Raw genomic sequence first — 27,362 nt, 5'->3', positions numbered from 1 at the left:
GCCCACTCCCTGCAAGAAGCAAAACAGCAGCAGCATGGGGCATTAGGTGGCAGCATTCCATTCCATCCCAGCCCCCTCCCCTCCCACCTCCCATCATTCTTGATGGGCAATTGGCTAGTGTGTGAGTGTCCACGCGTGTGTGCGTGTGTGTATTAAAGAAAAAATGCATTCCATTCTGAAGGCAATTTTTTAAATGAATGCAACCTTGTGATTTCTACAGGCAAAATATCTGCTCAAAATATATCACTTTGCGCACACAGTACTGTGACAGGGAAACCTTGTCCCTGTCACTAGGAAGGTGGGGGGGAGGGGACAAAGTGGTAGCAAGTACTAGCTGCCCAGGTGAACTGAGACAAGGGTTAGAAAAGGGCATGCATTTAATGGTGGAATTAACAATACCTGGGCCCTGGGTGCAGGAGACAGTGTCGCATGACCAGTGTCGCATAGGCTGGGCTTGGGACATAGAAACTGTCTCAGAAAAATCCTAAGTATATGCTGCCAACACAAAAGTTCTGTACCTGACATGCGCAGTTGAAGTCTGTGAGTGGAAAGTTCCAAGGCTCACCCAGCTCGTGCCCCCTGGGTGACCTGCGGACCTGTCAGTCATGTCTGACCTACTTTCCCCACAGACGCATGCTCAGCAACAGCAAAAACATGAGGTAATCTGACTAGAAATTTCTTCCCTCTGAGTGTTCTGATTGGCCACTAAATTCAGATAAAAGTTCTGTGAGCCCCTCCCTCGGGGGGGAGATCAGAGAGAGATCAGGGAGAGATCGCGTTAGCTGGAGACAGAGGCTGGTGTTCCAGGGACTGTCTTTCAGTCAGGCTTCTGGGCCTATTGATCTCCTCCCTCGATTGGCATTCCGTGTCCTTTGCTGTTATTACTTTGCTGTTTGGATTTCCTGGCTTCGACTTACCTTTGGCATCGGCTATCAACATCGATTCAGATCGTTCCTCACCGGCTCTAGCTGTATCCTCGCTTCGTTTCACCGGCTCCTGACTTCTGCTTCGGACACCATTTCGGCTCTTCGTTGTCCTTACTGGACTGGCGTCACATCGTTACAGTTTGTTGTGTGTTACCAATTTATGAGCTGTTGACCAGCCCTAGGACTATCCAACAGGCAGCCGCACCTATCTCGTCAGAGGTAGAAAGCAAGGGCTTGTTGGAGAACCCTGTGGGCCAACAGACCCCTTTGTTTGTTCACCTGTTTGTTCACTGTAACTGAAGACATCGTTTCCTACGCATCTAAGCGTAAGTTAAATAAATTCCATCTTGTTTAAGGAACCATTACGCTTCCTGTGCCACTCAGACTCCATCGCCAAAACTCCCACCTGTCCGTATCCAATTTGCCACCACCCGGCCGCACCACCGTGACCAACACCGCGAGCTTGGCTTGCCAGCTCCGTGTTGCCCGACAGAAACCAGGAAGGGTGCAGTCTAGAGCCCTAGTTTCTGCAGGACACAGAGCTCCCAGTAGAGCTGGCCAGAGACTGGAGCCAAGCCAACCCAGGAAAGGTACCTGGAGGGGTTTGCAATTGTGTTAAGGCCAGTTAGGTGGGGTGGTTTTGTTTGAATTGAACTGGGGGACAGGTTTGTGGCTACAGGGGAGGAGGTGGTGGCCATGGGTAGGGAGGCACTCCTCACTATCGGTGACAGGAGCTAGACCTTGGCTAAGGACGCTGAGGCTGAGGGTGTGAAGCTGGAGCCCCAGAAGGGGCTGCAGCCAAGTCAGGGCCAATGCCTGGGAGCTGAGGTCTCAGACAGTGGACCAACTTTGACGGTTTGGCCAGAGGAAAAGGGAGCCAAGCCTGGATTGCAGGGCAGTGCCCCAAGTGAGCGCAGACCCCAGGCGTGGATTGGACCTAGCTGCAAAGACAGTACCAGCCTAAAGGATCCGGCAGGGTTACTCCTCATCCCAGGGACCACGTCCTCAATAAACCAAAGGATAACATAACAGGCATAGCAGGCGAGAGACTGAAGGTATGGTGGGGCTGGGAGAGAGCTGGGAAGCAGGTCAGACCACAGGGGGCACCAGATGCCATGGTGGTGGACCCATGAGACCTATTACAAGTACGTACCTTTAAAAGACAGTGAGGTGGTGGTAAGCACGTGAAAAATTGTCCTTGTACCCCCTGACCAACCCACTATCTACCAGTCCAGAAACCCATGTCCACCAGGACTATGTATAACATCCAAATCTCTCAGCAGCTTACAAAGCAAGTATCATTTATTGAGAATAAACACAACCCACTATGCTATCACAACTGCTTGATGGAAATTTCTGCCTCTTTATACCTCTTGCCTCTTCTTTCCCCACTGGTCACAGGAACATGAGGAAAAATATTCAGTAAGTCAGATAAAAACATGATGTTAATAAATAAATCACATGGACTAATGATAGGTTTCAGGTATTATTGTTTAGAGAGGTGGAAATCTCATTATTCTTCTTGGAGTGATTGTTGAGATATTATAGTTGAAGTCTGAAATGTTATACAGACAACTGCTCTGTAATAATAATAATAATAATAATAATTATTATTATTATTATTATTCAATTATGCCATGATGCCTATAAGCCACTGCTTTGATAGATTGTAAGTTCTTTGGACCATCTCATGTACTTGTTATATATGTGATCAGCAGGGATCCTGATTTTTTCTGATTTAAAAAAAATCCCCAATTTTCAGTTAAAAAAAAAAGTAACCTCAAATCCATATTTTCCATGATTAAAGTGAAACACCACTATATATATCTATAGATATCTAGCTATATAGAGTGATTGGGTGTTGACAGATATTGATGTCTCTAGATATCGTCAGATACCAATATCTATAGCTATCTATAGATATATATAGCAGGGTTGTGCAAAGCTTCAGATGCTGATTCGATTCAGAGGAGATTCGGCCCAATTCAGCGGCCAAATCTCCAAATCCAAATCAAATGGGGAGATCAATAAAAAGGTCTGAATTGATTCGAAGCTCTCTGAATCCAATCAGAAAAGATTTGGAGAGCTTTGGAGATTCAGACAGTTCCCGCTCGCCACTGTAGGGAGCTAGACTCAGACTCTGTGCCAGTAAGTAGGGGGCTGGGGGGGCAGGTGAAGGGAGGAAGGGACCATGGTGGGGACCCTTGCCAGGCCCCATTCCCTGCCTGGTTCCCCAGCCCCCTGAGTGCCCCCTAAACTGACCTGCTCTCCCAGCCCTGCCAATGGCCGCACTGCCCAACCCCAGCATCCTGGCTCTTTAAAACAAACAAACAAACAAAAAAAACAAAAACAAAACAAAGTCCTACACTCACTGGATCCTGCCAGGTGTGGGGGGGGCAATCTCTGCTGCCCCCTACTACCCTGCGATGTGGGGGGGAGCTCTGCCATAAGCCCCCATCCTTAGCCTGCTCTCCCAGCCCCATCAATAGCTCCCCTGCCCAGCCACAGCATTCCAGCTCTTTAGGGGGAAAAAAAAAAGGGCCCCGCACTCACCGGCTGCTGCAGCGGCTATTGTAGTTTCTGGAGGCTCGTGGCAGAGCCTCCCGCACAGTGGAGGGCAGTGGGGGGGGGCAGCAGGGATCATCTCCCTACCTGGCAGCAGTCGGTGAATGTGGGGCTTAAAAAAAAAGAAAGAAAAGTGCTGGGATGCTGGGGCCAGGCAGGGCAGCCTAGAATGGGGCTGGGAGAGTGGGCAGGGAATGAGGCCTGTTTGATTCAGAGATTTGGCCGATTTGGCGATGGCTGAATCTCTGAATCAGAATCAGCCGAATTAGTTCGGGACAGTGATTCGAATCACTGTGTCAAATCGCTGTCCCTCGAGTTGGATGAATCTGAATCCAAAGTGAATACTAGCCACTTCGCACAAGCCTAATATATAGATATCTATAGATAGATATTTATCTATCTATATATGGATACCTATAGATATCCATATATAGATATTTATAGATATAGAGATACATGTAGATATTTATAGCTAGATATCTATAGATAGATAGATATCTATACATATATATATGCATCTATAGCTATATCTCTATATATTAGTAGGGTTTTATTTAAAACACAGAATATTGTGGATTTGAGATTACCTTTTTTTTAACTGGAAATTGGGGATATTTTTAATATCAGAGAAAACAAGGATCCCTGGTGATCAGTGTGTAGCAAAATGGGGCCTCTATATATAAAATGAATTATAGGCCGCACCTAAGGGCTAGCTGAGTTTTTTTATTAATGGAAGGTTTTAGGCAATGTGTAAGGGATGAGAATAAGTTTTCAACACCAAAATTATAACATTTGCTTTTAGGGAACAAATGTCAGATCAGATTGATCAGTGGCTGTAAACTGGTGGAGTTTCACTGGCATCAACATTGGTGATTAGCTTACTCCAAAGGCTAAATCCTACTCCATCTCGCAAGTATGTAACTATGAACATATTTCATCTTGCCTAAGTTCCTGTGAACTTTAGTTGATCTACTTCTGTAACATGCTATGATCCTGCGCTTAAGACTAAGGGCCTTGTTTCATGGAACCCTTAGTATGTGTAAATCTGTGGGATCTTGAGCAGTATTATTAAAGTCAGAACATGTTCTGAGCAGTCACACAGTAACAGTTACTATACAGCATACAAACATAGCTCAGTCTGCCACTAGTGGGCTGGCAAGCAGGCCTCTGGCAGGCTATGATTTTTCCCATATTTCCAACAGTGGCTGAAAAAAATCCAAATACAGATGGAAGTGCTGACTGGCTGAGGTGAGATGAGGATGTGAATTTCAATCCTATCTGTTCAATCCTATTTGTTGGCATCAGATCTCCAGGGGCTTCCTGGAGACAGTGCGTGGTGGAACCAAGCAAACCTTTGTCCTGACCGCTCTAATCCACAGGCACCTGTGCTTTGGCCATGCAATCAAAACTGATGCTGCTGCCATGGGCATCATGCTGGCCCATTTGCATGAGGCACACCAGAATACCACACAAGCAGCAGAACTGCGGGCCTGATTTCAGATGCCACCTTACTGCTGGGCCCTACTGATGAGCTCAGACTGATGGGAATAGCTCATGCTTGGAACTTGGGATGATGAGCACTGGTGACAAAACTTTAGGATGTCCCATGGCACAAGTCATGGATCCTTGCACCAAGATGGCCCCTGTTCCAGCACCACGACATTAGGATTTGGCACCTCATGTCTATCAAGAGAAATGTGGCCCTGGTGACTTGGAAGCTGACAAATACCAACAGCCACTGTTTCATGACTAAGCAGTCCAGCATGGGATGGACAATGGCAATGACAGCCATGCATGAAGTGTACAATGCCATATATAAGGAGCTGGGCCCTTTGTTCATTAGGCTTGGGAACCCACAGGAGGCAAATCGCTGGGTTCGAACAAATAGGCTTCCTGAACCACATGGAGGCCACTGATGGGACCCACAAACCCGTTCTGTGTCCCCACACTGCACTCCTGGTTGTGGAGCTCTCTTGGGAAAATCTAACCCTAATTTTTATTTTATATGCAGATTTTGCAAATAGATTTTTTGTACTTCATGACTTATTTGGAAAATAGAGACCATGATCATTGCTTTAATCATTCCTCTTGGAGCTGTTTTGAGTTAACAACATGCAATGAACTAGATATACTTGCTTGGGGATAACTGGTTCCTTTTTGAAGAGCTGCTTTGCAAACATGAGTAGTAGGGACCTTTTTAAATGAAATCTTAGATTTCATAGTGCAGGCTAGCTGTTTCCAGAAAAAGTAAGCATCAGCTTACCAGTTTGACTTTTGAGTTTGTGAGAAAGACTTACCTGGTGAAGCCGGGAGGCGGTGGGATGCTGCCGGAGACAGCGGACCTGGCGAAAGCAAAACTGTGGTGGGAGGAGCCGCTGCGACAGTACTTCAAAGAGAAAAAAAGCAGACAAGCCGGAGGGAGCCGGGAATGGCTCCCAAGTCACCTTGGGCCCACTTTATACAGGCATGCCAGGGCTGATTGGCCGGCCGGGTGCCTGGAGCAGGGCTAAAAAGCCCGGTGGAACTCCAACTAGGGGGACCAGATGTGGAGTCCCCAGCACAGCAGGAGGAGCAGGAGCTTGCAGAAGCTCCTTCCGGGAAGCCCTGATGGGACCATATAGACAGCCTCAATTGGAGGCACTGCCCATGAGGCCATGGTAGACAGCTGAGACTTCCAACAAATACTGGAGCCTGGTGAAACCCAGCGGAATGGCAGATCAGCTGCAACAGACAGAGAACCAACTAGGACTTCAGAAAAGGGGCAAGGCACCCAAGAGTAGGGTGGTGCCTAGCGCGGACGTGACATAGGCAAAGAAAGAGGGTCACCAGAGATGCCCATAAAGAACAGCGGCATTACTACGGTCACCAAACCCGGTAGGCTACAGCGGGGAGAGAACCTGGAACCCCATCATCAACGATGAATGATTCCATCACAGTTGGCGGTAGGCTGGGTGTAGGGAAGGCGGAGCCCCATGAAAGAGCCATGAAGGAAGCGACTCGAAAGGAAGCACCAGGGGAAGCAGAACCAAAACATCGTCCTCCCGAGTGAAATAAACCAGTCATCAAAGATGTGGCAGGTGAGGCTCCTGGTACATCACCCTAAGGTTGCCCAGCAACTGACCTATTTGTCCCAAAGAAGTCACGGCCAGGCTCGAGCAGAAGTCACATACACAGCATCCAGTAGATAGACATGGGAGATTACAGAGTTTTATAATGTTATATTAGGGTTAGGGTTCAAAAAATGACACTTCCCCCCCCCTTGAAGCATTATCAAAATGTTAGTTTTAATTCTAAAACAGGATTTAAAAATGCTAATAACTGCTTAAATACTTGGTAAAATGTATCCCTTATGAAGGTATCTTCCAGAAAACCAGGACAAATGAAACCAGTGCCACTTTCTTTTATGAATCAGAAACCCAACATAATTTTTAATAATCTAATTATTTGAAAAAGAGACATCTAAATTCTAAGTGGCTGGGGGGCTTATGCCCCACAGGCGGCACTAGCACAAACCAGCAATCCTCCAGGCTGCCTACTGAGCAACTGGGTACTGCCCTGCTGTACTGTGGTGCCCAGGCATCCTGACCTCATCCTCAGCTCCCTAGCCATGGGCTGCCCCACTTTGCATGGGCATGCCAGGCTTCCTCACCATTATGGGGTGTGCTACTTCATCCTGCCCCACCCCTGGCATGGGACAGGAAGTGAAAGCCAGAGGAAGAAGTAGAAACCAGAGGCTGCTAATGAAGCTGGAGTGTTGGATGGAGTGGTGGCCAGGTGGGAGCCTGGGAGCCACAAATTAAACCCTTACAGGCCACCCACAGGCCACAAGTTGGATAGCCATGGTTTGAAAAATAACACCCCCAAACCAACCCTTAAAGCTATTTAAGCACCCAGGAAAATGCTCTGGTGCCATTTCCATAATGCAGCATTAAATATAAAAAATGGAAGTTTCATTTTAGGGACATGCCGTCCCCCGTCAGGACCTGAAATTAGCCAGGGATTTAGTGTTTGAAGTCTGCAAGTGAATGTAAATCAGGTTTAATGCAAGTATGATATTAAAATGATGATTTAAAGACACTTCAAAGCATAACTGAAAACTGATTAACCTAAAATTTGTTTCATGTCTTATTCCTTTGTACACTGAAAACCATTGCAGATTCCTGTAGTAGCTGCTACAGGAGTGTTTTTCAAGAACATGCTTCTATTTGCTAAATTTTGAAGTTAAAAAGGAATATAATCTAAACTTTCTGAGTAGTGTTTCAAAAACAGTGCAGACTCTTGGGACCATTCTGTTGGAGAAATACTTACATTCTGCAACCCAAGTGCTGTTACATACTCCTTTTCATTGCCTCCTGTCTGCATTTCTAGTGCAATGGTTAACTTTGCAACTAGCCATCCTGGGTTTCAAACAGATTTTACTGTTTTGCAGCACTCTCAGTCAGAAATTGAAGTTGTGGAAGTTGAGCATTTAATAGATTCATAAGTTTTGAGATCAAAAGAACCTTTACGATCACCTAGTCTCATTTTCTTCATAGCACAGACCATAGATATTGCCCAGTAATGCCGTTCTGAGCCCAATAGACTGACACTGAACTACAGCATTTCTCTTAGAGAAAGATCCTATTTGTATAATAAACAGAGCTCTTCTACCTCTTTAAGTATGGTTTAGAAATAGAAGTGTCAAATGGCATGAATAAAAATCATTTTCCCTTTCAATTAAGTCCATTTCCATTTGCTTGACACCTGATGATTTAATTCTATTAGTTTCCCTGTTGGCAATAGCAAAACAATACAGTTGGGAGTTGAACTAGATCTTTAATTAAACAAAAAAAAAAGTGCATACAATATTGTCCTACTCTTTTTCCATTTTCTTGAGGGGAGACAGGTGTTGTGTAACCCAACAATTATTGGGCTCCTTTTATACATGGAAAGGAAACAAAAATGAGTTGAGAACTCAGTTCTTGTTCCTTTGCAGATCACTATAATCACTGCCTTAGCTAAATGTCTGTGTGCTTGAAACAGCTGTTTGCAGGCACGATTCATAAACCGGTGCTATAGAGATGAGTAGTACAAAGCACACTATTCGCATTCATCTTATCACAGAAAGATCTTTTCACCATGAGATTACATTGCAAGTATAGGAAAATGCTGCCCTTTGTCATCATAAAGGATGAACAAAGCTCTGGCTGCATTACTGGATGTTCATACACACTCTCACAAAAATATGGTGCATGTCCACACAATCCCTTTTATCTCAATATATCTGCATGTGGCATATAGTAGAAAAATGGAATTGAGTGGGGCAGGGGTTAAAATCCTTGCTTTAGTAAAGCATTAGTTTGTTTGAATATTTTTTGTAACCAGGTCAGAAGTTATTTAAGATAAACCAGATTCATTAAGGTACAGAATATTCCATGGTCAGCTCATAAGTCAAACTTGCAAACATTTAAAACGTTTCCCAACATACAAAGGAAAAAAAGTGAAAGAATTAAAAAGTAATAAAATTTTAGTAAGGAAATAAATTGAACAGAAAGGTTAGCTTTTCATCCTAATGCCTTTCACAGTTAGCAATAAAGGGCAGCTAAGTGTTGGATGTATCATTTTATAGCTATACATTTTTCCAATTACTTCATTTTTCTCAGATGCTAGTAAACCATCTGGATTATCAGTTTCCTTACTCTCCATCACCCACCCTTCTTAGTTATGAAGATAATCTGAGCAGCTAAATATAAAAAGGTATGCCAGTGCATTAAAAATAATCATCTGTTCCCTGGAACAGTAAGGCTGTACTCATGCACAAATTCAGTTTACACTGGGTTTCAATGGCACAAGACACAGGGAACCATGAGGTGGGTCTGACAGGCTTCTGAGCTAAAGCATGGGCACATCAGCCCAAACCACTAAAAACTGATACTCTTCCAAAAGACAAGAAGGGGTGGGGATGGGGGGAGGAGGGTAGAAAGACAGAAAGAGATTGAATCAGCGCAGATTCCTTACAAGGACCTTGTGGCCCACCATAGCTTCAGAAGAGATCATCTGCAATACACTCTAAATAGGATAGAGCAAATCCAGTATTAACACACTAACACACTGAGAAGATGAGGACACCAATATGAAAGCTTCACTTTAGTTAACGTTTTAACATTAGCAGCCACTCTTTGCTTACCAGATCCTCATTAATTTCACGTTGTCTTTTTCCTTCTAAAAAAATGCCTACCTTAGACTTTCTAACAAGGTAGAATGTAATTGTAATAAAGGCCAAAAAATATCCAGTCACTATGCATGCAAAGTGTTTTATTGTCAGTAAAGAATACAGAATATATTAACCCACTTCATAGCCAATGTAAAAAAAAAGTTATTTAAAAACCTATTACCTTAAACCAGGGGTGTCAAACTCCCTTGGTCCCTCAGGCCAGATCTGGACTGTGGGGCTCCTTGAGGGGCAGATTTGGCCCACAAGGAGCCTCACCAACTGGATCCTGACCCACTTCTTTGGTGGTGGGGAGAGTGGTGCCAGTGTTACACACCTGGAAGATTAACTCGCCCCTCTGCTACAGACACACATCCTCCGCAGGGCTCTGTATGCTGGAATTTGGCGCTGTCCCCAAATTCCAGCCCCTCCAGAAACCCTCGGGGCTGTACCTTTGACACCATCTTTGACAGAGTAGAACTTTGACCATCACCTGCCAAGGTCAAAGCTTGACAACTTTATTTTCTGGAGACCTATTGCATTCTTCCACATTAAATTACTTCAGCTTTATTTCAGCAGAGGTTATTTTGCAAATGCAAAGGATAAATGAATCCCAAAAGCACTGCAAAACTTCTGCAGTAAAAATGTAAATGGATTATCCCCTCCATTAATATCTCACTAAACAGCAACACTTTAGAAGCGATCATTCATCTGTTGCTTGCAACATAAAAGCCAAATGATATTTTCTCCATAAATCATCTGGCTATTATAAGATTAGTGTAGAAAGGGGCTCAGTCTAAGCAGAGTTTTCCTTAGAGAAAATATAATATTTAGATTGTCTTGCAAGTACATTTTCAGATGCCATATTTGTTCTCTCAAAATGGTTAACTTATACATACCATTTGACATTTGTCCATATGAGAGTTTTAAAGCAAAGTTAACCTTGGGAACATTAAGGAAACTAATACCATCTTGTGCCCAGGCTTTCAAATATGCAAACAGTAGAAGCCAAAGAATGATCCTGGCCATCTGTAGTACAGCTTTACAGAGAAAGTCCAGCTACTCCGGTTTATGCTTGCAACAAGGTAAGAGGAGAATGAAGGATAAAGGTGGTTTTAAATGGCATTTGCAACCTTTTTGACCCAAGTGCTGGGCAAAAAAGTCTCCACCATTAATGAGCATTGCTAGAGGACAGTTATGGCAACAGTAACCTCGTAAGTTTATAAAAAAACAAAATCAAATAGCCAAACTTGTATTCGTGGGTAACTTCCTGGATCTAATGTAGGAAAAGCATTTTGTCTTCGTAAAGAAATAAAACGAACCAAACATTTTCTTACTGTTTAATTTCTCCACTATATTAAAATCATCATTCTCCTCTTGTGGTAATTTTTCTATACTTAAGCCTAAAGCAAAAATGTAAGTTTTTGGGGATTTTTATTTGTATTGTATAATAATTTACTGTATTTGGCTAGAAATGGAAGTATGGTGTTCATTTCTTCTTCTACAAATGCTGGTTTAATATCAGAGAATCATAGATTCATAGGAAATTAGGGTTGGATGGGACCTCAGGAGGTCATCTAATCCAAACCCCTGCTCAAAGCAGGGTCATCCCCAACTAGATCATCGCAGCCAAAGCTTTGTCTAGCTGGGTCTTAAAAACTTCCAAGGATGGATATTCCACCACCTCTCTGGGTAACCTGTTCCAGTGTTTTACTACGCACCTTGTGATAACATTTTTCCTACTATCTAATCTAAACTTCCCTTGCAGCAACTTGAGACTGTTGCTACTTGTTCTGTCATCTGCTACCACTGAGAACAGTCTAGCTCCATCCTCTTTCAAACCGCACTTCAGGTAGTTGAAGACAGCTATTAAATCCCTTCTTAGCCTCTTCTTCTCTAGACTAAATAAGCCCAGTTCCCTCAGTCTTTCCTCATAAATTATGTCCCCCAGTTCCCTCACTATTTCTGTTGCCCTCTGTTGGACCCTTTCAAATTTGTCCACATCCCTTCTGTAGTGGGGGGCCCAAAACTGGACCCAGTACTCCAGATGTGGCCTCACCAGTGCTGAAGAGGAGGGAAAAATCACTTCCCTTGATCTGGTGGCAACACTCCAACCAGTGTAGCCCAGTATCCCATTAGCCTTCTTGGCAACAAGGGCACACTGCTGGCTCATCTTCAGCTTACTGTCCACTGTAACCTGCAGGTCCTTTTCTGCAGTGCTGCTGCCGCCCAGCCAGCCAGCCTCCTGCCTGTACTGGTGCATGGGATTGTTTGTCCTAAGTGCATGACTTTGCACTTATCCTTTTTGAACCTCATGGGATTTCTTTTAGCCTGATCCTCCAATTTGCCTACATCACTCTGAATCCTAGCCCTACCCTCCATCGTATCTATTACTCCCCCCAGCTTAGCGTCATCTGCAAACTTGCTGAGGGTGCATTCTATACCATATTCCAGGTCGTTGATGAAGACACTGAACAAAACTGGCCCCACGACCTACCCCTGGGGCACTCCACTTGATATTGGCTGCCAACTAGACATCGAACCATTAATTATTATCCTCGGAGCCTGATGCTCCAGTCAGTTTTCTATATACATTACAGTCCATTCATCCAGCCTGTACTTCCTTAGCTTGCCTGCAAGAATGCTGTGGAAAACTGTATCAAAAGCCTTGCTAAAAATCAAGGTATACCACATCACTCATCTCTCCACATCCACAGAGCTAGTCATCTCTTCATAGAAAGCAATCAGATTGGTCAGGTATGACTTGTGTGGCAGGGCACTGTTGGTGCCTGCAACTTTAAGGGCTGAGCCAAGCAGCAAGCAGGTGCTTGAGTGCGGCAGCCATTTTAGATCCCTGGCTGCCTATATAAACAGAACAGTTCACTGCTGGCAGGCAGAAACATTGCTTACCTGCAAGGCTGTATGCAACACCTTGGTAGTAAGGGCAAGAGCTATAGGGGATGGTTTGGAGGCTCCTGGTCCTTGGCATGACCTAAAACTGCACCCTGCCTGGAGTGGGTGGCCTGGTGGGGCTCCCTGTGGTGTGGGAGCCTCCAGGAAATGCCAGGCCAGTTACCACCCCGGTGAAAGGCGGGTCAGGGCACCTTAATAACCCCAGCTCCCATGTCCCTGGTGGGTTTAACTGGTTCAGGGAGAACCTGGCTCATGGGAGTCCTGAGGCAGGGTCCAGGTCAGCGGAGGGACCTGGAGCAGTGCCCAGGCTCTTCATGAGTCCTGTGGCTGCAGGAACCCTGAGAGGGAGCTAGGCACAGCTGTGGCCACCTGAGCCTCAAAGGGTGTAATACCCCAGGGCAGAGGGTCAGGCAGGGCTATGGCCACCTGAGCCGGACGGGGTGGCAGATCTCAGTAAGCCCCAGTGAAGGGGCAGTATGTGGAGCCCCAGTGAGGGGGTGGTTTGGGGTGTAAGACCACAGGGTCAGGCAGGGCTGTGGCTGCCTGAGTCCCAAGGGGTGGAAGACCCCAGGGTGGAGTCCCAGTGAGGGGGCTGAGGGGTTGGAGCCCAGTACATGTTTGTTTGTCTGTTTGTGTGTATGTTTTATGAAAGACCCAGTGTAAACCACTGGTGGATGTCATCTGTGAGGCTTGGGCTATGCTGTAGGGGAGGAACGGAGCCACAGATAGCACCCCCTGGCATCAGGGCAAGAATGGGCAGCCGCCTGCCTAAGTAACACCTCAATTATGTTCCATCAAGGTGTGGCAGATGAGATAGGTGGGCAGAGTGCCCAGAGGCAGGTGGGGAAACTAGCACTGTGGCTAGTCAGGGAGTCCCACTTTACCACACTTGCCCTTGGTGAATCCATGCTGACTGTTCTTAATCACCTTTTTCTCCAAGCAGATATCATTCAAGTTCACATCTTTACTTCCTATTAAGCTCAGAATCTCTCTCCACACCCTAAGCACTTTTTTTCATAAAACTATGGCAGAGATCAATATGCACAATATGCACTCATTTGTATATACCACTATTTTCCTGCAGTGAACAAATCTGCACACAAGTTTGTGTGCACACAGATCTGTGTATTTACTAAGAAATTTCAGCTCCACTTCATTCCTAGAGTTTGGAGACCTCAATACACTTTTCCATAAAACCTAGGTAAGCTATACTCAGGCAGTAGGTAGGTTGGAAAGAAGTCAAAGTACTTATTCATTACACCAAACACAAATGAGTCTAAGTGTGCTCCGGCTCATGAAAATATCATTATAATCACTTCTATTTTACTATCATAAGTCCAGCTTCCTTGGCTGAAACTGAAGAGTGCTCAGTGTAGCTTAGAACACAGGTGAGAAGCCAAGAGCTGCTGGGTGCCATCTTTGCAGTCCTTCAGTTCTGAACAGGTTCTGCATTGGTCTGGTCCTCTAGCATAAGGTGGATCAACTTGGAGGTTGGCTTAAATTGCACCAGATGCCACTAGCCCTAACTGCTCACTGTAGCAACAAGAAAGGCCAGAATTAGGGAAGGCTGTATCTCTGTTCTCCTCATCACACCAACCAAGCCTGGCCTCAGGGACTAGGGACAGACACATTACACATAAACCAGTTTAAGTGATCTGAAACTGGTTTAAACTTGTAACAGAAGAGAAGTTCAGTGCACATAAACCAATATGAAAGTGGCTGAAACTGGTTTGAGATAAACCTGCTTGAACATAGTATCAGACTTAACTGATATGGCTCAAACCGGTTTATGCAATGTCTGTTCCACACCCCTTTCTGGTTTAAGTTAAACTAGATTCCCCCAGCAACCCAGCATGCTCTCTGGCCTGAGTGAGGCTCTCTGCTCCACAGCAGAGCTGGCCCTTCTCCCCTCTGCTCCCTGGCTGGAGCTCAGCAGAGACTGCAGGCATCTGCCTGGCTTCCCCCTGTGCACCCCTCCCTTCCCCATCCCCTCTGCCCTAAACAGACACACAGCATTAGCTAGCAGACCACAATGTGGCTATGGTCTGTGCTGTGGCACACCAGACAAAGGCAGAATCAACAGGTAGCTGGTAATGTCCCTCTGTTGTTTTCTTAGTGGGGTGAAAAACACTGTTATCCATTCCATGCTGGGCTGGTCAGGGGAGATGACCCCTCCCAAATCAGAGCATCCTGATGGGGCCTGGCCATGCCCCCCTCAGCTCAGCACTGTGGAAGGGAAGGGAGAGCTGCTCTAGGGCCACACAGCTTCTAGCCTGAGCTACTGCAGGCATGTGCCTGCATTTCTGGGATGTCTGTGCAGTTACAAATTGATTCAGCCTAGTCAGGTTAGACTAACCTGCAAAGATTGAATCAATTCTGGCTCAGGCTTTTTGAATATCTGTCCCTAGCCAGGAAGTGGGGTGCATCACAGAGCCATTGCAATGGCTCTACACTGCACAAGGATGCTATTGTAGTAATTCTCCCAGGCTTTTCTACTAGGTATATATGGAAAAACAAGCTTACACCAATAAAATAATTTGACCCATGTTATCCTTAATGGCACACTTAAGTTACCTCCCATGGTTTCAATATCTCTTTTTATTGTCAGCAAAGTGGCCCACTTCAAAGAGCATCTCCTCACTCAAATAGTACCTCCTAACTATTATACTTTTTCACTCAATCAAGAAAGACCGATTTTAATTCTGCTTTTATCACAGAACCAAAACAGGTAGGGGAAGTGAGCTGTATTTTATTCTGATGTATCATTTACTAAAAATGCTGCTAAATTATGACTAAAATATATTCTTTGCATGAAAATTCTAAAGAGGTAGAAAGCACATATGTTGATTTTAGATCAAAGGTTGAATCTGCTGCACTGGAAGTTGGAAGTAGTTGCCTCTTTTGATAAGTAAGATGAGCAAATTTGATATGCAAGTCATTGAAAGAATCCTACAATGTCATTTTTACATTCTCTTTCCTGACTAAGTTTAATTGGACAACAATGGCAATTCTCTTTATACTGTATTGGCTTTCATATGAAGAGAAATCATGAAAGCTTCTTTGAAAGAAATCAGACCTAAAAACATATTCTCCTTGGGAACTCCTACATTTCAAGCACACATCTTAACCTCACACTTTTGCTGATTAAATAATTTTTTATTATGACTTCTATATTGTCCAAATCTGTTCTCAAGCCCAGATATTTTGAAGTCAGATTCTGATGCTCTTATACAGTGAAAACCATGTAGGGCAGGCGTTGGCAATCTTTTTGGAGCACTGGGCGGAAATAACGTAGTTCATTCTGACCCTGCTGATGCCACTACTGCTTCTTCCCTCCACTGATGTGTGTGTGACATGCAGGAGAAGCTTTGCATCACTGAAACACTGCTGATCTCCAGGCTGTGCAGACCCAATGAAATTGCTTGGAAGGCTGGATCCAGCCTATGAACTCTTGGCTGCTGACACCAGATTTAGGGAGTGAAAGTATTACACAATCTATGTTAACAGTATCAGAATCTGGCTCTTAGTAACGCTCAAACCAGTAATCTTAATTTTATTTTCCACCACCAGCAAGATGAAGGAATAAAACTTTTCATTTTAAGTAACAATGTCTTAACAGAGTATTTTCCAAACAAGTAGGCATTTTTTCAAAATGTACTGATTCTTTTTTGCTAAAGAAAATGGCACCTTATCAACTTGAGAGCTATGTTGGCCTTTGCTGAACCTGAACTGGTAACCCAAACATGAAAGGTTCCGTGTCCTATCACCCACTTTCTGATAGGTCTTATCCTCTGTTACATGCTTTAAAGCCACTGAGTTGCTCTTTAGAATCTAGCTTTTGAATATAAATCCTCAAAAATGTAGGAAGGCCAAGGAAAAGAAGAAAATATATAGATCAAAAACAGTGAAAGGATCAGATATCTAGAAGCCTGCCTCAGTATTTAGGTACTCCTGCACTGTACTGTGATTCAAGGAGAGCAGGTTTGAGAGAGATGAAGGATACACTTCTACTCTCTCTGATGCAGCATCTCTCCATTTAAGATGTTCTTCCCCTGCCCCCATGGCTCTAAGGAGTTGTAACTTAATATTTGTGTGGTTTCACTGAAAAGGAAAGGGGACAATGGAAAGAATGATGTTTTTGCCTAGTATAAGTGTGCAGTAGCAAGAAGGCACAGCTGCCCCACAACCCTAACAATCATGAGAGGTTACAAGCAGGCCAGCTATGGGGAGTGTTTCCCACTACACGTTATAGTTAAAAGCATATGACCAGTTTAATCCAGAGCTCATTAATCCAAGATTTGACTTGCATCAAACCAGGTGCAGAAGAGTCTTTTACACACAAGCCTTAACTGGCCATTAACTTGAATTAGCCACAATTGATCCAGGGCAAAGTGTTAATTTGGATACTTCACAGGTACTTGGTGTGGGACAGTGGGCTTGTCCATCTGTAAGGTCTGGGGGTTGTTACAAGACAAAATGCTCAGGTACAAAACAACCCAGTCCTCTGTTTTTAGGCTATCTTTCCCAGTCCTAGGACCCTGCCCTGTGCATAACACTGCCAAGCTTTAGGGTTGCTGGTTGTAGCTGTGTTGGACTTAGGACATAGGGAGACAAGGTTCTTTAGGTAAATGTAATATCTTTTATTAGACCAACTAAATAGTTGGAAAAAATGTTCTTTGCAAGCTTTTGGGTACAAACACCCTTCTTCAGGCACAGGGAGAGTTTGTTCTCTCTGTTCTTTGACAAAGAAACAACAAATTATTTTCTTCTTACTTTAAATGAGTGCAACTCCACTGCCTTCAGTGAAGGCACTACTAATTTGCAACAATCAAAGAGACAAGATTCAAGACCTGTCAGTCTACACATAACCCTATAGTGACTTAGCAATGTGCTATGTCACTGTACAGCACACTGTAGCAACGTAGTGATCATGTAGGGCACCGCTATGGCGACAAAGCCAGTGAATCTAACTGTGCACCACCTTTATACCACAGTACAGATGGCTACTGTGCCATGCTTTAATACTTCCCCCAACCAAGTACTAAAACATGGTGTGGTATTAACATCGCTGTACAGCAATGTGTAAACATGCCCTGTATGCACATCATTAACTTGGCTTGATATAGTTATGCTTTTCAGTATACTGCTAAAGAAGGTCTATACAGTTAAATAAGTAAATTTCCTTATGGACAATGCTGTCTTCTAGCAGTTAAACAACTGTGTTATGTGATTCATTAGTGGCAGGATTTTTTCAAAGGTGAATTACCTTTGTTCAGTGTTAACATATAAACAATATTTGACCTGCTGCAGGTCTGACAATATTGACTGGAGGAAAATGCTGACAACCCAGAAATAACAACGTAACAAGGTCAGAGTCCAAAGACACAATCATCTAGGCCATCTGGAGTATGTAATTTTAATACGATCTTTGGGTTAATAAGATTTTCCCTCGTTAATGAAGAATAAAGGCCCAGACTAAATCAGATTAAGTGCTTCTAAAGAATTTAAAAGACAATTTAGCAAAATGAGGTTTTTCACATTAGAAATGAAGCTCCATCCAGAATATTTTTACATTCTCTAAACTGCTTACTATAAAATTATACTGTAAATCCTCTAATAAGCTTTATGCTGCAGACTACATTCTACCATATATGACATTGTAAGTGTCCTTAATATTACTAGCTATATTCCCTAGGGCTAGTTTATTAAGAGTATAGCACAGACCTTAGAAATTAGGGCAAATTAAGTATACTGGAGCCTGTGGAACTATTTACATGAGTAATGTTGGCCACACACATACATTTTTTTGCCAAACTCAGCACATAGGTCTCTAGTCTGGAAAGACTTGTACATGGAAACAAATTTGTTAGTAAGCAGTCCTGAGGACTGAAATTAAGCATGGGAACAGCTGGAACCACTGTGTCCATTTGCACAGTATAAGCCTAAATCTCTCTGAATACTCAAATTTTACACTGGTATAGACATCCCATTTGACCTGGTCCTGTTTATTCCAGATTTGGACTCAGATCAAAATAGTAGAGGGTAGTCATTTATCCATGTAGTGCTTCCAAGTTCTGTTGCTGCTCCTCCACAAGTAGGGCTAAGTGCAGACATTCAAAAAGCCCAAGGCTGAATCGATTCAGTCTTTGCAGATTAGTCTAAAATGCACAGATTAAATTGAAACATAAGTGAACAGACATTTACCATTGATTCAGAAAATGCAACCACATGCCCGCAGTGGCTCAGGCCAGAAGCTGGGGGGTGCTAGAGCACAGTTCTCTGGCTGTGTTTACTTCCTCTTCCTGTTGCCCTGCAAGGTCTCTGGGATTTGCAGTCCAGAATTACAGCAGCAGGACTCTGGACGGTTGCTTATCACTTCCTCTTCCTGCTTTAAGGTATCTCTGGGATTTGTAGTTCACAATTGCAGCCAGCAGTAAGTTTGAGTGGGGGAAGGGGTGTTTAACCCCCCTTCCTGGCCCCAGACCTCAGCCAGGCTTTGCCTGGTGGGGCAGTCCTTTTCCCTGCAGACTGGTCTGCATCCCCAGTTGGGCTTGCCCACCCCTCCACACACCCCTTTGTCAGCCAGTCCTCACTGCTCCCACTAGAGAGCAGAGGGGCAGGGCCAGTCCTGCTCTCTGGAACAGACAGCACAGACCAGCCCAGGGCTGGAAAGTATCCTGGGATACCGGGGGAATGTGATTTCACTTGAACCAGGAAGGGGTCTGGGACAGAAGTTTCATAAACCAGTTTGACCCAATCAGCTAGGTCTGATACTACATTCAACTAGGTTTATCTTAAACTGGTTTCAGCAATTTTGAAACTGGTTTATGTGCACCAAGCTTCTGTCCTGTTACAGGTTTTAACCATTTTCTGATCACTTAAACCAGTTTGTGTGTAATTTCTCTCCCTAGCCTAGATGTCAGGTGAGATCACACAACCTGGCCACATTATTAGGGAATGATCATCAATAACAGATGCACACCATGATGTCCGGGGGGGGAAGGGGGAGGAGTTATAGCATATTTTACCTCACATACTTCAGCAGGACTCTAAGTGGGACAGTGGTCTTGTATGTTTGTAGAGATGTGAGACAGAATGCTTTCTCCCAGGACAAAGGTGACATTTGTTTACAACCTTAAACAACATCAGCTAAAGAGGTCATTGTTGTTTCCTTTATGTTTCAAACTTTACTAAAAAAATGCAACATATTCTGGTTAATTTGACACTCCAAGGGGAATGCAAAGAATGGTGAATTATCTACCAAAACCAATTATCACGAGCAGATAATAGTAGGGAAGTGTCTGCTGACAGGGAATGGGAACTACAGCAAATTAAACCATAGCAACAATAAATCAACAGGTGAATTAACCAGAGTTTACAGTGAGTTTCAACATCAAATTAAGGTGTGTGGAAATCAGAAGTAACAAACAGATTTAAATAGGTCTGAAATTCCACTAACTACACTGCTGTTACATTTTCAAGCCTACATCTTTGCATGAAAAATGTTCAAAACATGACCAAATTAAAATGTTCAGCCATGTGAAAGTAGAACATCAGAAGCAAATAAAAAATATTCAGTTTTTAATGCACATTACCAAACTAAGTAGTAGGCAACTCACACTGGAGTCTCTCTTGTGCAGTTTTACCCAAGAGTCACTTCACTCTAGCTGAATTCCAAATGGAATTGTAAACTTAACTTCAGATAATCAGTGTTTTAAAACTATGAATAAAAGGGGACGTGATCATGCAAACAATAGCTTTTGAGGTAAGCATGTGGTTCAGCATTTGTAAGATGAAGGCCCTTGTTTCTGCAGTCAGCAAATGCATCCTTAATTGTGAGTTAGAGTTAAATGGCATCCCCATTAACAAACTTAGACTGGTTTCTCCATATGCCCCACTCAGAAAATCTGTACTCAGAAAATCTCAGAAAAGGCTAAAAGATAGAAAACTTCAAATTCTGGTTAGTTTTGGAGAATGCAGATGAGATAAAGGTCATGTTTTACAAAAATGGATTCTGTTCATTTTTACTTCTGAATGGTTTAATTAAAAATAGTCTGAAGTGGCTGGGTGGCCTTTGTAAAAGCAATCCAAAAATTAAAAATCAGTTAATAAAATGGGCTAGGTGCTTGGGTACTTAGTGTACTTGGGTAAAATTGGTGACAAACAGGACTAGCCAATTTTCTTTGACCCTGGCCTGATTTTTAAGTCTAGAAATTACTTGCCCAATAGAATAACAATGAAGGTTCTAGGTCTGTGTCTCCTCTTCTTAGCTCTTTATTCAGTCATTTATTCCTGAACAGACTAAGGGCAAACACTACAAAATTATACTGGAAGTCTTTTAATGTGCTGTCTACACAAGTGTTCGTGACTAAGTAAAAGTGAAGGGTGGAGTAGAATCCAGCCCACTAGCTTCATCTGTTTTTCAGTTAATCATACATAACATTTATGGTCAGAACATAGCAGGATGCTTTTAAGCTCACAATATGGTGTAATTTTCAAAGGCTCATAAACAGGTTGCCCAGATAGATCTTAGTCATACTTTAAAAGAAATATTCAGCTTTAAGCTAAGACCAATCACTGGAAACTTCTGTCCAAAACCTTTTATTTCACAAAACTGGAAGTAACAAAAAGCTATGTGTTTATACGAGGTTTGTAAGGAAACTGGAACTGCACACACTATAACTACCCTTTGACTAAAGGAAAACAGACCATGCACATTTTGGTGCCTGACAAAGCAGTTATAGACAAAACTCTAGAGATATCCCTCATGCCAATATAAAACTACTAATACTATTCAAGTGAACAAAAACCCAGAAAAAAAAATTAAATTGCAATAGGCAGAATCTAAGTTTCCCATTTTAAAAAGTAACAACACTAGAGAAAGTAACTTGCCCTAGAAATTACATAGCACAATTCATATTGTAGGCAACACACCTCATTACAGAATAATGCTGGTTCCAGTGAGGGTTCATCTTAGCTCCAGGAAGACAGGAAAATTTTAAGAAAGATTTGGAGGCAGAAGGTGATTTGGTGCTTTAGTGGGAGATGAAAGAGAAGTTCTGACAGCTGGAGAAACATATGCGAGAGAGCAACAACCCTCAGTTATGACAAGAAGGCCAAGATTAGAAGAAAAATATGAGAAGATAGTAAAATAAAAGGGGGACACAGTCTGGAAGGTGGAGGTGAAACAAGTACATACAGAATTTTAAAGACATTTTGATACTTTTAGGACTGAGTTGTGGTTTTGTTTGGAAAGTTATTATTTTAAGTCTGGTGAAATATAACAGACATTTTATATTTTTATAGGCCACTAGGTTCAGGGTACACACCACCTTTATGTGTGTACACATCACCATAATTATTTATGTTCATAATCACCAAAGGTTTTAGGTATGTAATACAGCACAAACATTCTAATATAATAAAGGGCTTAGTCTGTGTGTCTGTCTGTCTGTAACTCTTTTGGTCAACTGCGCATGTGCTGCTGAGAGGGCAGGCGGCAATTGGCTGTGCGGGCCCAAGTTTGACCCACTGCCAGGGAAGTTTGTGGTGGTGGCGAACATGGCCTGGCTGCCCAAGCAGCGGGGCTTCCTCATGTTTCCCTGCCTGAGGGAGAAGGGGGGATCATGGTGGTGATCCCCCCCACTCATTCCCGCCTTCCCCCCCAAACAGCCAGCAGGGATGGAAGGAGGGAAGCGGGTCACAGTGGTGGCTGTTGTCAGGGCCGGGTGGCAGGAAGGGAGGGAGGGAGAGAAGGGAGCAGGAAGGGGGGCCCCAACAACAGCTGGCAGGGAAGGGAAGGTGGTGGGGAGGGAGGGAGGCTGTGCAGGCCCAGGTGGGCATAGGGTGGGGGAGGCAAAGTTGGGGGTCATGGTGGCAGCTGATGTTGGGGCCGGGCAGCAGGGAAGGAAGGAAGGGAGGGAAGGAAGTGGAAAAGGGAGGGGAGGGGGTATCACGGTGGCAGCACCCCCCTGCCATCCAGCCCTGACAACAGCTGGCAGGGAGGGGGGAGGGAGGGAAGAGAGTGGAGGTAGGGGAAAGCCCCAGTGCGAGGTGGAGGTGGTAGGGGGAGGGAGCCCCAGTGCTGGAAGCTGAGGGAGGAGGCAGTGGCAGCAGAGGGAGTCTTTACAGGGCTGGCCCCAAAGGGTGAGCAGGACCCATGTAAACACTCCCTGAAATCTGTCATTCTTAACAGGCAATTAGCTAGTATTTCACATACAAACAGGTATCTCTAGATCTGTGCAGAAAAAGTATGTCACATGACAAACTGCATCAAATGACCCTGACTGGGTTATGTGAGTACTGGTAAAGAACATTTAAAAAGTGAGCTTACGCTAGTTCTCTGTTGTTTTAATCTTGTAGGTTTAATTCTTCCAGGCCTTTCATCCCATAAATGGCCATCACTGAGGGTTTACACAAGTGTGACAGAGTTGAGAACAAGATCAAGATCTTAATCTATAATAGCATTGACCTATTAATTATGCCTTCTAGGAGAGCAGTTCCATGTACTTTCACCCTTTGTAAACAATACCCAGTGTAGACGGCACTATTATCTCTCTTTGTGAAAGTGCCTCATGTCCAGGGATCCTGGTTTTCTCTGATTAAAAAAAATCCCCAATTTTCAGTTAAAAAGAGTAAGCCTAAATCTACATATTTCCATGAGATATACATACATACATATATAGACATACACACACACACACACACACACACACACACACACACACACATATATATCATGGAAAAATGTGGATTTGGGGTTACCTTTTTTAACCAAAAATTGGGGATTTTTTTAAATCTGAGAAAACCAGGATCTCTACTCATGTCCTACATTGCAGCAACTATTCATACAAATAAAAATACATCATTCTGAGCTACAATTTCAGAAGAGAAAAGGCTCCAAAATTACAGAATCAGACATATGCAAAACATTATTTTGCAACAATAAAAGCATATTAATTGGGAATGTTTTTACAAAGATGTACCATGGTCCAATGACCAATCAAGACAGTGGAAGCTGGGAATAGCCTGGGTCTGCCACTTGCTGGCTTTTTTTGTTTCCTTGTAAAACTTAAACTCATTGTTCTCATTTACCACACCATGTAGGTTGGGATAATGATACTTATCTTCCTCACAGGGGGGTTGTGAGGACTGATTAATATACATACAATGCTTTGAAATGTAAAGCACTAGATAAATTATTAGCATTGTTAGCACTGGTAGAATAAATATATTGTTTTAAGTTACTGTAGTATTTTATATACAGCACATTAATTCACTACCTAAGAGCTTTTGTTTTGGGTTAGAGGATTTTCTTTTTTTGGTTAAGTAGATTTTTTCCCCCAGCAGATTATCAAGCAAGCTGAAACAGCTTTTTAAAAGAAATCTAACAGTTCCCCAGGAGAAAACATTTCAGCAGATAAAACCGTAACATCACAAGATGGTTCCCCCCTTAGAAGGTTTTTATGTAGTGTGGCTTTAAAAAGAATAGTCCAGGCAATGACATTTCTGATATACCATATTTACTTGAATAGATGACCCTGATTATACGACGATCTGCCAATAGATTCTATATACTAAAAAAATTATAAATTTATTCAAATTTTCCAGGTATAGAATCTAATTATATGAGGATTGTCTTGAATTTGCTCCCCTCCCACTGCTACAGCAGGGAAACTAAATCTGGAGGATCAGATAGCTCCTCTGCTTCCCCCCAATTTTTTCCCCTGGTAGCCCCTTCTCTCACTCCTTACTGTCAGACCCTGCTCTCCCCAGAGCCCACAGAAGTGAAAAGCAAATTTGAAAACAATAACCTTGAAATTAAACATGGCTGTAGCAATTTCTGTATGGCACCCATATACTTAGTTCATCCAGCATTGATGCATATTACTTTTGTTTGAAACTACAGCAAATTTTAGCACAGATAACCTATAAACAAACTTCTGAACAGCACCTTGTCATCCACCTTTATATAGTAAAAACTATGTATGATATTAGTCCAAAGCCAAAGGCTTGTGATTCACTGTATAGTTCATTGGGCTGGGCCCTAGCAGAGCCAACAGCATGTCAAGACATGGTTATCCCACAGCTCAGCAGTGCTCAGTATGTATGTGTTCTCCAGATACCTTCCCCCTCTCCCCACAATGGATTAATGTGCTAATTAGCCCCCCACACATGACTGAAACTGAGTGTCCTTGTTACAAATCCTGAGATCCTCCAAAAATGTATATACTCAGAGCATCCTGGTCTGGCTCCACCTCACGGAGGATCAGGTCACACACTTGTATACAGCAGGCTGAGAGAGGGGGGCAACAGAGGGATTCTGGGTGAACTGTTTGGGTCCCCATTTTGTGATGTTTGCCAGAAATTTAATGCTGGTGAAGAAACAGGAATAATTGGAAATGGGAAAGAAAGGCACAGCTCAGCTGTGGGAGTGAAGTGGCAGTAAAAATGTATGCAATGCAGTGGGTCACCATGACTTGGAAAAGAGTCATTGGTGAAGGAGGCTGCTCTTAATGGGGACTACCACGTGTTTTATTCAGATGGGTTGCACTAACCTATCTTTGTGGTAAGTTCCCATCAGCATGCTTGCCTAATGTGGGCCATATTTTTTATAGTTGTGCTCAGTGTTGGCTACATTTAATCAACTTCATAGTTGGTTTCCATTGCTGAGCACATGCTTCTTTTGGCACTAGTTTAAGTACAGACAATGTATTTCATGAGATTTCCTTGTATTTGATTGTAAGACAAGGGGCTTTTTTCCCCATGCCAAGTTATTGGGGAGCCTCATCTTGTATTTGAATACATATAGTATTTATTTTATATAGATATACCTTTAAATGTGCTTAGGCTGAACAATGAATTGTAATACCGTATAGTAAAGCAAACTTTCTTAAAATAAAAAAAAAAAATCAGCTGCTCATCAAGTGAAAAATAATTTTGTTTACATCGGTCTTCTTTTTTCCAGTTGTTAAAATGTACAAAGTCACTGGACCCTAAAAACTTCAACTGTGATAGCTAGCTGATTCATCACATCTAACAGACTCATTAGTGCAATTAAAGGAAAATAAAAACAAAATTGTTCTTGCCAGCTGGGCTTTGAATTTGAGTTACACCACTTACAAATAATTTTTCATTTTGCACATTTGATTAATAAATTTTGCTTGCCCAAATGGAAGAAAAAGAGTCTTACAATGTTGGGTCAATTCTTCAGCAGATATAAATTGACAGGTTGTTTTTTTTTGTGGGGGGAGGGGAGTTTGCATTCTGCCATTTTATACCATTCAAAGATTTGGCCCATAATGCATCAAGGACTGCTGCTTTGCTGTGGCTTTTACGACATTCAGGGGGAAGAAAAAGAAAAAATGTGAAATGTGCCCTGTAAAGTCTCAGGCTGGGGTTCATTCAGTTATTTTTCTATAGGCCAGAGGGGCTTTTAAGACTCAAGTTATGCACAATGCTTTCATTGCAGTCATCTCTTTCAATATGGTGAAATCTGGTTGCTGGCTCCTTATCGTGCACAAGAAGCAGACACTTACAGAACCTACTGCCATGGTGTGTCAAAGTAGTTTATTCACACCCCATTGAACTAATATGCATTTTTTGTTTCTGTTGAGCTTCCTTGCTGGTTGTCAAGGTGTTTCACTAATAGATATAATTTTATGATTCAACTCAGATTACTGTTCTCTAATTTATTTGGCAAAGCCACAACCCCAGCACTTGTGCTATCAAAACTCAGAAACATCACAGAAGTGTCTTCGATATCACAAGTTCCATAATAGGTTGTCTGGCACGACTCAGGCACGAAGAGCAGGTTAAAAGAAAAATCTTCTATTCACACACAAATATCATCATTAAGGACAACATACATATATGAATTGCAAGACTAATGGAACCGTGAAGGAATGGATATAGGCACTTCTTTTTTTTTTTCTTTTCTTTTCAACATAAGAACAATAATTATTATCTTGGATCAAAGCATTTCCTGGAAATTAATTATCAGCCAGAAAATTGAAACTAGTCAGTCAAAGCTCAATCCTGCACAATTTGGTGCAGGTAAGTAGTCCTATTGTTATAAAGTATTTTCAGTATTTCATCTTAATAATTAGGAAAGGTAGTTTTTGCTTACTATATCACTGTTAAGTGAAGTTTTATCAAAATACAATGTATCATATCAAATCCTTTTATAAGTGGCAATGATTACTTAACAGTGCAGTCACTACTAATAAGTTACACAAGGTCATAAATATTTATAGCATTAGGTAGCAGTAGATACACTACAGGTCCTTGTCCTGAAGGGTCTATAGTTTACAGACATGAGAAAGGAGAGAAATGAAAAGTAAGATTTTACAGAGAGTCTCTACTCAGGAAAGTTAAATACTTCAGAAAAGGGGGAGGGGAGGTTATCTGGGTGTTAGAAAATGAGAAATGTAAGTAGCTTGCATATATTATTTTAAGAGTCAAACAATTCAATGGTATTTCTGAACACACACAAAAAAGAAATTAATCTTACAGTGGTGTATTACGTATGAATCCAAAGACATCCAACCCAGTTCTAGTGAAATTAGTCCAAAAAACACTATAATACAAAAAATATATTCTATACAATTTTTATTTATTCTACAGAATTCAAAAGATAACTGTATCCCTTCAGTAGAAGTCTACACTTTCATCAAAAATTCTACCAAAATGCTGTCATTCTCTTAACATTTCATAGGACATTTCCATAAAGGTTTCCCTTAAACCATATTTTCTCCCTGACTCATGGC

At 42.7% G+C, this 27,362-nt stretch overlaps 1 protein-coding gene across 3 annotated transcripts in view; it reads right to left on the bottom strand.

The window, feature by feature from the left end:
* FARS2 (phenylalanyl-tRNA synthetase 2, mitochondrial) overlaps positions 1–27,362 on the bottom strand; it is a 531,358-nt gene that overhangs the window by 98,995 nt on the left and 405,001 nt on the right. The gene's annotated exons all lie outside the window — the stretch shown is intronic.

Source organism: Gavialis gangeticus, unplaced genomic scaffold (assembly GCF_001723915.1).
Source record: "Gavialis gangeticus isolate Ggan-Ray unplaced genomic scaffold, GavGan_comp1, whole genome shotgun sequence".
NCBI classification, from domain to species: domain Eukaryota; kingdom Metazoa; phylum Chordata; order Crocodylia; family Gavialidae; genus Gavialis; species Gavialis gangeticus.
The sequence above is the reverse complement of the archived record's forward strand: the minus strand, read 5'-3'. Positions and strand labels throughout refer to the sequence as shown.